This window comes from Anabrus simplex, chromosome 2, assembly GCF_040414725.1.
Source record: "Anabrus simplex isolate iqAnaSimp1 chromosome 2, ASM4041472v1, whole genome shotgun sequence".
Lineage (NCBI taxonomy): Eukaryota > Metazoa > Arthropoda > Insecta > Orthoptera > Tettigoniidae > Anabrus > Anabrus simplex.
The window spans coordinates 10,348,202-10,360,427 of NC_090266.1; the positions used below are offsets into that span (position 1 = coordinate 10,348,202).

General features: G+C 36.6%; 1 protein-coding gene across 5 annotated transcripts in view; it reads left to right on the forward strand.

Moving 5' to 3' along the window:
* LOC136863898 (WD repeat-containing protein 89) overlaps window positions 1–12,226 on the forward strand; it is a 429,002-nt gene that overhangs the window by 30,934 nt on the left and 385,842 nt on the right. The window lies entirely within an intron of this gene.

Here is a 12,226-nt window from a genome sequence, read left to right on the forward strand (position 1 = left end):
CAAATCTTATCATATTTTAAGTCATATAACGAATAAAATTGTTTTTACGTTAAAACACATTTGTCTAAAATCTGTCTAAGTCTAAAATTTTTATTGATGAAACTCATCTGGTGAACATCCCTTTAAAATCATTTTTAAAACCTTTTGAGATCTGGCTAATTGTATTGATTCGATGTTGCTTGACTTGTATGATTGTCGTTGAAACTTCGTTAACTATATTAACATTTTTCTACAGTTGATAATTGCCTATGTTATGCACATTTTAATTGTTCTCGATGTTACTGGAGTAACATACCATTTAGTCAAGCAGCTCGTCTCCTTTCTCCCTAGTCTTCCCAGCCCAAACTTTGCAACATTTTTGTAACGCTACTCTTTTGTCAGAAATCACCCAGAACAAATCGAGCTGCTTTTCTTTGGATTTTTTCCAGTTCCTGAATCGAGTAATCCTGGTGAGTGTCCCATACACTGGAACCATACTCTAGTTGGGATCTCACCAGAGACAAATATGCTCTCTCTCTTTTACATCCTTACTACAACCCCCTAAATACTCTCATAACCATGTGCAGAGATCTGTACCCTTTATTTACAATCATATTTATGTTATTACCCCAATGAAGATCTTTCCTTATATTAATACCTAGGTATTTACAATGATCCCCAAAGGGAACTTTCACCTCATCAACGCAGTAATTAAAACTGAGAGGACTTTTCCTACTTGTAAAACTCACAACCTGACTTTTAACCCCGTTTATCAACATACCATTGCCTACTGTCCATCTTGCAACATTATTGAGGACATTTTGTACTTGCTCACAATCTTGTAACTTATTTATTACTCTATACAGAATAACATCATCTGCGAAAAGCCTTATCTCTGATTCCACTTCTTTACACATATCATTGATATATATAAGAAAACATAAAGGTCCAATAATACTGCCTGGAGGAATTCCCCTCTTAAACCGGCATTACTCGCTAGGTCTTTACGTGCGCCATTGCTCGCTGGTGAGCGCAGTGCTCACCTTTATGTTTGAAGGCTATAATATGTCCATATAAAGATGGAGGTACTTTTAATATGTCAATTTGAGATAGTTTTTTTTATTTAGGAACACGGCCGAGGGGAGTGGCTATGGAGGCAAGCTCTACATTCGGGGAACACGCGAGTTCGATCCCCACCTTTAGATGTCCTGAGAATGGTTTTCTGTTTACGCTTCCAGGCAGATACCGGGGCAGTTTCTATTCATAGACTACAGCCGATTCCTTCCACCTATTTAGCCAAATTCATTCACCATCATTTATTTAATTTTTATTAGCTCTTCAACTGAGGTTGGCGTCAGGAAGGGCATCCGGCCGTAAAACAAGCTATGTATATTGATCCACAGATTGCTATAAATGAAAGTTCCTCTCCTTCCTCAGAACTTGCAGACATTCTGAAGCAGAGTTATGATCACTTCCGTAAACCGCATCTGTTTCATTACCATCAGTCTCGATGTCCAAAACCTTTCCTCCTACGTTTCACACAACCACGAAAGTATCTGATCACTGGATACCACAATAACTTGTAAATATTGTCTAACAACAGCCACAGTATAAACATTTCATATTAAACACAAGCATAAAACAAACCCTGACTTATTACAACGAGCGAAATATAAGTAGCACAGTTCCTCGCTACTGAGCGCACCGCTCACCAAACATACATTGCCATGCCTAATAATGAATTGCGAGTGTTTATTTTCAAAGATAATGAAAATGACTGACACATCCCCTTCATAAAAATCTGTTACAAAGGTACAGGGACTTTCAAAGGTGGAGGTCTTGTAACATTCCAACAAGAAGCAATATACTACGAAGGTGAGCGCCGCGCTCACCATGCGAGTAACCGCGGGTTAACACTAAAACCGCCGGAGCGGTCAAAATGACCGCTACACATTTTCCAAACTCAGTTTTGACTACAGTTTTTATTGTATGATATTGAGCTGCAGTGACTTTTCCTGATTAGTGCCCAGGTTAATCCATTTTAAATATAATTTATTTTGCATCGATAGATGGGGCATTAGTAACGGCTATACCTCCTACTGCCAGAGCGGTCATTTTGACCGCTGTTTTTTAACTATCATAATAAAATGTATTGTAACACATACCTCTCGTTGAGATATCATGTACTTATAATTATCCTATCAACAACAGTAATGTACGAAACCACAACAGTGGAACTGGGATATATTACGAATTGTACGAGCATTATTTCCGCTGCCGTCGCCGGTAGTGTTATCATTCATCAGCTTTTGTCAATTCGTCAGCCTGTCACAGTACAGTAAGCATTTCCCCTAAACCATCAGTTACTGAGTCTTTTCTAATATATCAACAAGTTTCTCATTAGTAAATTGTTGTACTGATTGCCATTCTAACAGGATTAAAAGAAACAAAAAACTGTAGAAAACAAAATATCACATTTAAGAGAGAACAAAACAAAATCCGAAAAACGTAATACAAGAGTAAAACAGACTAACTCAGACCTTAAAAACATCCCAACCACTGTAAATTTGTCGGATATCGCCTTTACGGATAGTGAAATGAGCTTAGTGAATAAAGGATCAAAATTTAATTGGCCTAACCATCATCAAATAGAAGACGTAATAACCACTATAGCTGAAGTAGAATCTAATTTAGGGAAATTGCCTTTAGAATCACAAAATGATACAAGATTCGAGGTTAAAAAGAAACTTCCAACTTTGTAAAAGAAATAAATAATAACTTAAATCCCGACCTCACTAAACAAATCAACGAAAGTGATATAATAGTAACCAAAGCTGATAAAGGGGAAACTGCAGTTATTTTAAATAAGCATGATTACATTAAGAAAACAGAAGAATTTTTTTCGAATGGAGCTTATTCGATAATACAGAAAGATCATACAATCGAAATTCAAAGAAATCTAAAGAAATTGCTTAAAAATTTGTCTTTCCTCTTTAATGAACTAGTGTGTCAGAAGCTGATAAATATGAATCCCAATATACCAACAGCCAGAGTCATGCCCAAAGTCCATAAAGCTAATATACCCATGTGACCTATAATCAACTGCATGAATAGCCCAACATATAAGACTTCTCAATTTATACATCATTTTTTTAAAAAGCAGTATACATTTTACAGTAATTCTACAATCAATAATTCAATAGAATTCTGTGGTAAGCTTAATAAATTCGAACTGCAACCACATCATAAAATATGTTCATATGATATGATAGGTTTAGTGTAAGAGAAGGCCTAATGGCCTTAACTACGCCAATAAAGACATTTATCTATCTATCTATCTATCTATCTATCTATCTATCTATATATCTATCTAACATGTACCCTTGCATACCGATTAATGAAACCATTAATATAATAAAACTCAATTTATTCAGTCACAGCAAATTAAGTAGGTGTGAAATAAAAGAATTTGTAAATGTATTGAGATTTGTTTTAAATAATAATTGCTTCACATTTAATCAAAAGATATATCATCAAATGTGCTTGGGAATGGGTGACCCTGCATCAGGTATACTAGATAACATTTACATGGATTATTTAGAACATGTTAAAATTTTTAATAATATAGGACGACTAAACCTTTGGCTGAGATACGTGGATGACACGTTTGTTATAATAGACAGTAAACTGAATAATAGTGATAATATTTTGGATTTTTAAAATAAATTAGACAGTAACATAAAATTCACTAAAGAAGATGAAAGTAACAATTCGCTAAGTTTTCTAGATATAAATGTAAAGTGAGCAGGAAATAAATTTGATTTCCAGATTTATAAAAAACGATGTTTACTCCAATAACGATTGAAAACGAGTCACTCCACCCCAATTCTCACAAACAGGCGGCATTTTTTAGTTTGGTTTATAGAGCCCTAAATATTCCACTAACAAGTAAGAGTTTAAAGAAAGAACTTAATTTCATAAAGGACCTGGCACTCAATAACGGTTATAAAATAGGGATGGTTAACAAGATCATTAATAAGGTGAAAATAAAAAATCCAAATTTGCAACTTCTACATTCACTAACCCAGCTATATACCAAGTCACTAATACAATCAAAATACGAGATATTAACATTACCTTCAAAACCCAAAACACGAACCGAAATATTTTCTTCAACCACAATAAAGTTAATATAAATAGTAATCAATATCAAGGATCTGGAATATATAGGCTTGCGTGTGCAGAATGCAATTTTTCGTATGTTGGCCAAACTGGCCGAAGCTTTATGATAAGATATCTCGAACATGTAAATGCAGCCAAACACAAGAAACATTCTGCAATGAGAGCACACATGCTAGAAACTGGACACAGTTTTACAACTATTGAAAGGGATAAGATGTACAATATTATAGGTTAGGATCCACCTTTCAATACTCCGTAATAAGATGGTAAAAAGTAGTTACAACCTGTTTAATGGGACCGGTTTCAACACATTTTAAGTGTCATCATCAGCCAATTTGCGGAGATCTTAAAACAACTAGCACATTGAATACAGGCAAAAAATTAACATTGTATCATAACGTAGCAATTCAGTAAATGTTCAAAACACAATAATCACAGTCAAGAGAGTAAACAGAACATCACTATCTTGCGCCGAAAACAAATATAGCTGAAGTTCATAAGCAGGTCAAATATTCGCTTATGTAAAGTCGTTGCTAGGCAGGTCTTGTAGGCATTTGTTTCTCCGGCCGAAGAGCAAAAGGTGACATGAATGAAGTCCTAGGAAAACAGTGTAGGATTTAATTTCGTCAAATTTCAAAGTGGATATATAGGTTTTATAAAATAATTTAAAACGTTAAAAAAGAATAAAGCCAAATAAAAAATATATTTAAAAAATAGGAAGAAATAATGAAAGAAATACGAGGTTCAACTCGAAACAACTTGCCGTAGTAATTGTAACTACTTTTTACCATCTTATTACGGAGTATTGAAAGGTGGATCCTAACCTATAATATTGTACATCTTATTTCTCTATTCAATACGGAACAATAATGAAGTTTTTAACTTTAAATATTGAAAGGGATTTAAGAATTTTAAGAGTAGAAAAAGGAAAAGAAATGACAGAATTGGAAAACATATACAACAAAGATAAAAACCTAAATGACGAAATTAAAATAAAGAACCCCATCTTAGTACAATTACCGGAACTGATACAAATGCTTAAATCCGATATAAATAAATTCTATAAACATTTTAATCCGACAAAAGTTAATAGCTTATTGACGCAAACTAACTCAACTCCTCCCTTTACTTCTCCTAGGCAGTCCTCTCCACAATCTATTGCAGCTATCAATGCACCGCCTACCTTCACTTCCCCTTCCCACTCCCCGCCAAAACGTAAACTCATCCACACTCACTCATATAACACAAGGAGTGCAAACAGAACAAGTAGTAGTTCTCAAGAGGCTAGGAGTAACACTAGACAATTATGCAGCAGAAAGAAAAGTAAGTGAGAGTTCTTTCGATAAGAAGTTTATACACAATTATAATCAACACCATCTTTTTTATCTTTCAGTACAGATATACCAACAAGCCCAATTTGGAACATACGAGAACAATTCAAATTCTACATCACATTAGAAAGTGTTTATTCACCAACAAGTTTGTTCATGAACAATATTCTCGTATTGACAACATAAAATTAATGCCAATACATTTTGTGCAACATCGAGTACAAGTAAAATGTTCATAACATAGGCAATTATCAACTGTAGAAAATTGTTAATATAGTTAACAAAGTTTCAATGACAATCATACATGTCAAGCAACATTGAATCATTACAAATTAGCCAGATCTCAAAAGGTTTTTTTAAAATAATTTTCACCAGATGAGTTTCGTCAATAAAATGTTAGACTTAGATATATTTTAGACAAATAGGTTTTAAATTAAAGACATAATTTTATTGTTATATGACTTGTAAAATATTATAAGATTTGTCAGTCAGGTTTACAAGCATAACCTTAATCCTATAGAATAGATTCATGATCTTATATAACCTTAAGTAAATAATAATTGGCTGATGATGCTCACGAAAAAAGAGCAAAACATGTACCAAATCAACAACTTAATAAATATGCAAGTTTTAATTACGTTTTTATTGTATTGAATAGGTAGTAATTAACAAATTATAAGAATTTGTATCACACATACCACTTAGTCGAGCAGCTCTCCTTCTTTCTCTCAATTCTTCCCAGCCCAAACTTTGCAACATTATTGTAACGCTTCTCTTTTGTCGGAAATCACCCAGAACAAATCGAGCTGTTTTTCTTTGGACTTTTTCCAGTTGCGGGAGACCATTATTAAGATTCATCAGTGAGCTCGTACTATTACCAATTTGAACCAGGAAGTTTCTGTTACTGAGCATGTTGTTAATAAGATTTCCAATGTGCAGGCACGGAATGATTTGTAGAAGTTTGAGAATCAGTCCTTGTCTCCACACTGTATCATATGCTGCTGTTAGATCAATGAAGGCACTTTAAGTTTTCTGGTGTTTCTGAATATTAGCCTCTGTGAATGTTGTCATAGAAAGGACCTGATCTGTGCAGGTTCGGTGCGGGCAGAAACCAGCTTATTCAACAGGTAAGTTTTTGAAAATAATATGGCAAATACGGTTATAAATTATTCTTTCCAGAAGTTTATAGATCATGCTAAGCTGAGCACTGGGTCTATAGCTTTGAGGTTCGTTGTTAGGTTTGCCAGGTTTAAGAATAGCAATTTTTGCCCTCTTTAATTCATGGGGTATATTGCCTGATAGAAGAATGACTGTGAAAAATTTACCAAACCATATTCTTACATTTTTACCACAGTTGAGAAGGAACTCTGGATGAATACCATCAAAACCTGGAGCCTTTCCTGCTGTCATATCTTTCAGTGCTATTGTAACTTCTTCTGGAGTGAATGGAGCGGAATATTCAGAATTCGAGGTGCATATTGTCTTGAGCTCTCTTAACTCCTTAACTTTGATCGTGTGTCGTTTATTTTGAGGAGCTCTTGAAGTGTTGACTATGTTGGACGGAATTTGATTAGGTGTAACAGCTCCGTTAGTACGGTGTGGTGGTTTGCCTCCACCAAGCTTCCTAAGGAGAGACCAGGCCTTTCTACTTGATTTTTTGAAGTCCATGGATTCAACAGTTTCTGTCCATTTTGCACGTCTTGCAGCGTCAAGTTGGCATAGCAGTTCATCACCTGTTTCTCGGTCATTACTTACACAGAATTCCTCATAAAGTTTCTCACATTTCTCAGTCCAGGCAGGGACATATTCCTTACGGTAGCCTCTTGGGACACATTTTTTTGCTGTACTTAAGATGTTGTTGTTGTTGTTGTTGAGTCATCAGTCCATAGACTGGTTTGATGCAGCTCTCCATGCCACCCTACCCTGTGCTAACCTTTTCATCTCTGCGTAACTACTGCATCCTACATCTGCTCTAATCTGCTTGTCATATTCAAACCTTGGTCTACCCCTACTGTTCTTACCATCTACACTTCCTTCAAAAACCAACTGCACAAGTCCTGGGTGTCTCAAGATGTGTCCTATCATTCTATCTCTTCTTGTCAAATTTAGCTAAATCGATCTCCTCTCACCAATTCGATTCAGTATCTCTTCATTCGTGATTCGATCTATACATCTCACCTTCAGCATTCTTCTGTAACACCACATTTCAAAAGCTTCTATTCTCTTTCTTTCTGAGCTAGTTATCGTCTATGTTTCACTTCCATACAATGCCACGCTCCACACGAAAATCTTCAAAAACATCTTTCTAATTCCTATATCAATGTTTGAAGTGAGCAAATTTCTTTTCTTAAGAAAGCTCTCTCTCTCTGCTCTCACTAATTCAGTCACACTAGTTATTCATTCTGACACAAACTAGAACAGTCACACTACAACTCTACTACAACTGTCACTTAGACCCTGGGGCAGTTCGCAATTACACTCCCACGATCTCACAGTACACAGCTTGTGCATGCCCCACACAGTTTTACAATTTTATGCATGTTACACAGTCCATACATTCATGGTGAACTTTGTTCATTGTCCCTCGTCTCTGAGCTGCACTGGCCTGTTCTCATCAGTTCACATACAAAACACTAACAACACTCAGTCTTCACTGTCCACTGCCTGATCCAGTACTCTACAGCTGCATTCATCTACCAAGAGAACTGAACCGTCTCAATCGCTAGCAGAACCAAACTGCTGAAACTCATCCATCCTGCCTTCAGTAGGCAGCTTGGCCATTCCAGATACTTCATGAAGAGAGAAGCTTCCAGAGTCCTGTGGATTCTAGTCCTACCTCGCATCTTCAGGGAGGCCTGCAGTGAAATCGCAGAGGGGCTGGCTTTGTGTACTTGGCTCGATCCTGGCCAGTTGCTTGAGTGGCAAGCGGGCTGGGCCCTAACTCGGCGATATCGCTTGCGGCTGGAGCCAGGCTAACTTACTCCTCCCAAGGCACATACAGTCACATGTATGATTCTGTCAAATGTGAGGATGATTATGTGAACAGAATATTTTCGGTAACAGTTTAACATTGCTACGTCTGATGTTGGTGTGTTTAAATGACAAGGAATCCTGTGGGACAGAATTCTAATGCTCTGGCAGCAATTGAAGGGATATTATAAGTTGTCAATCTATATTTGATTTTTTAAAGTGAAGTTAAGGGTTTGGCCTAGCTAGGGGAACTCCTTTTAATATTAATTATGCTGTAGTATGAACGTTGTATGCTCTATTCACTGGTGTATCTTGATATTAATTTATTGAGGAGTCTATAAACAAAAAGGAGAAAAAAATTAGTGTTTTTGTAAGAAAAAAACGGAATTATGTGGCTTTGGGGATATGAAAGAAATGCTCACTTTAGAATGTGTCTCGTTCTTACTCCATGTTTGCAAGAAATCAGCTTCATTTTCCGTATCAAATACTATTTACAAAGAGTTAATAACAATAAAAATCTTCCTTCCACCTTTTTGATACTTATATTTGCATTTTGGCAAATCAATTAATTATACACAATACATGTTTTGTTCTTTTTTAGAACATCTTCAGCTGTTTACATTGCTTAGGTGATTCACTAAGTTTATTATTATTATTATTATTATTATTAAAGCGTCTTTATTGTGGCGAAGTTAGGGCTCCCGGCCCTTTCTTACACTTAACCACTTCATGTATATACAATGTAATTTTTACATAAAATTTAAACATATGAAATTTTTACAACCTAAAGTATAACTAAAGCAACTAAAGTATCACTAACTAAACTAAGGTGAGTAAAGTATAACTAAATTGTATACAGGAACACATTGCAATAAACAACCATATTCACTCTCATTCATGCATCCCATTTACACTCAAGAAAGACTGGAAGTGCTTAAAAGATGACGCTGGCAAAGGATTTTAAATTTTGTCTTAGATTTAGCTTCTCTGATGTCATTGGGGAGTTCATTCCACCAGCTCGTGTCGGTGATCGTGAACGATCTGTTATAGGTTGCGGTTCGATGCACAGGAATTTCTAGCGTACAGCCTGACAGGGTATTGAACAGGTGTAGGGAACCAAGGTAGCGAAATCTGGTGGATAGGTAAGGAGGAGTGTTTTCAGAAAGCACTTGATACACCAAAGTAGTTGCATGGAGTCTACGTCTGCCATTCAGTCGTAACCAAGATAATTTTGTATAGAATGGGGACACATGGGCATATGGTTGTATGTCGAATGCATACCTGATGCATGCATTTTGGGCACGTTGCAGTCTCATGCTTTGCTCGTTATTGTTATCAATAAAAACTGTATCACAGTATTCGAGAATTGGTAACAAGAGTGATTGAATGCGCTTTATTTTCAAGGACCAAGGAAATATATTTTTAAACCGCTTCAGAGGATGCAGGCTTTGATATACCTTTTGGCACACTTTCGTCACATGTTGCGACCAGTTCAATGTTTCGCTTATAGCCACACCAAGATTCATAACTGTTTCACAAAATGGAATAATGGTATTGTTTAGTGCTACAGGAGGAATTTCGTATTGTTTTAAGACGTGTTTTTCGAAGTACCAATGATTATTGCTTGCGTTTTAAGAGGATTAATTTTGAGATTGTTACTCAATGCAAAATTACTTATGAGACTTAAATCAGCATTAACGTTTTCTACAGCACTCTGAATTTTATCAGTTCTTGAGTGGTAGTAGATCTGCAGATCATCAGCATAAAGATGATACTTGCAATGTGTAATCGATTTGGCAACATCATGTAAGTAAATTGCAAACAGCAATGGTCCAAGTACAGACCCTTGAGGGACACCAAGGGGGGTTTGTTAAGCCACTCAGATCTGCTATTATTTACTTTGACACACTGACGGCGATTTTTGAGGTACGAACTGAAAAAGTTTATTGCCGTCTTGCTGAAATTTAATGAATCCAATTTTGAAAGTAGCAGTTGAGGAACAACAGTATCAAAAGCACTAGAAAAATCAAGTAGAACCAGTACAGTCACTTGTCGAGTGTCCATTGCCTGTCGGATATCATCAGTTACTTTCAGTAGGGCAGTCGTTGTGCTTTGTCCTTTCTTGAAACCAGATTGGTAAGGGTCAAGCAGTGAGAAGTTAGTCAAGTAAGTGAGGACGTGTTCGTGTACCAAGCGTTCTAGTACTTTGGAAAGGGGTGGGGGAATGGATATAGGGCGATAATCTGATGGTAAACTAGGAGAATTCTTCTTAGGAGTAGGAATGACGATACCGTGCTTCCACACAGTTGGGAATACTCCCTGTACGAGGCAATGATTAAATATATGCGTCAGAATAGGTAATATGGCATCAGTAATATTTTTTGTTACCGTGGTTTGGTGGATTAGCAGAGGTGAAAGAAGGTGCGGGGGTGAACGGGCCTCAAAATACGAAATTAAAGTTAAGATACAATTTAACAAGGTTATATTTTCTCAGCAAAATCAAGAAATAACAATAATGGCAGGTACAGAGTAGCAAGGTAACAAATTACAATTACAGTATTTACAGGATTTGGGCTTCGAGCCCCGAACCCACAATTCTTGAGCAATTAGCCCAGTTTTACCCCAATACAAGTTTCAACAGAGGGGCAGAAAACCCCATTCATGCCCAGGAGCACTTGCTCCAAATTACACAGAAAAGGCTCCTCGAGGCATACAACACTCAATTTTCAAGAAAGAGCCCACTCGCTCTCAAAATTCAAGCCTATAAAGGCCACGCCAAACTCCACCTTCAAGTTGTCCTCTAAGGACATAAACACAGGGGTAAAATACCCAACCTACTGAGGCCTATTAAGTGAGAAACGGTTAATTACATGGCCTCTAAAATACCAATTTGAGAGGAGGCGATCTGCACTCCTAATACATTTTGTTTAAAACCTAATCTGGCTCTAGGCCGCTAATGCAAGGGCTAATCCCATACTAAAGAGGTGACTTTGGAAAGAAACAATTTACATTACGTTAAGGAAGAATCGGTTGTGAAAAATAAGTTCACCTCAAAACAATATGAGTGGGAGCTTGAGAGGGTTAAGCACTCTCTATCCCAATATGTAGCTTAAAAGAGAATAGATACTAAGAGTCTTTACATTTTAGGGAAAAGTTACATGGTGGAAAAGCTTCGGACCCACCCCGAGAGTTAAACTGCTGAGCTAGCAAGAAAAGAAGTTATTAAACGGCCATTACCTTGTTGTTGAACTGTTGCCCGAAGAAAGAGGCGCTTCCCGCCCCCTGCTATGTACTTTACACACTGAAAGATGGTACTGAAGTGGCCCAGAGACCCTAAAATCAGCAGTTTATATACTCTCGCGGAAAGTTCGAGGCGTTTTAGGAATGAGAACACCCTCCCACAAAACTTTATTGGCTAGGGTTAAGCAGCATATCCCCGTTGGGGAAGATACACCTGATTGGTCATAAATTAATTAAAGAAATTCGGGATTGGCTAAATACAAAACAAGGGGAAAGAAAGGGGTATACAGCCAACTTAAACAATAACAGAAAGAAATTTAACAAGAAACAAACTTTTGAAATAAAAATTTCTCCAAAAAACAGTTCTTTCACTTCGCACTAGGGTGCACTATTGTAGTTCTTCAGTAGTGTCCTCTAGAAGAGAAAGTTCACACTTCTTACTACAGGTAAAACAAAAATACATCGAAAACGACCCAGTTCAGAAACTTCGAAATTTCCAAGTAGTGACATCTTCTGAGAAACTT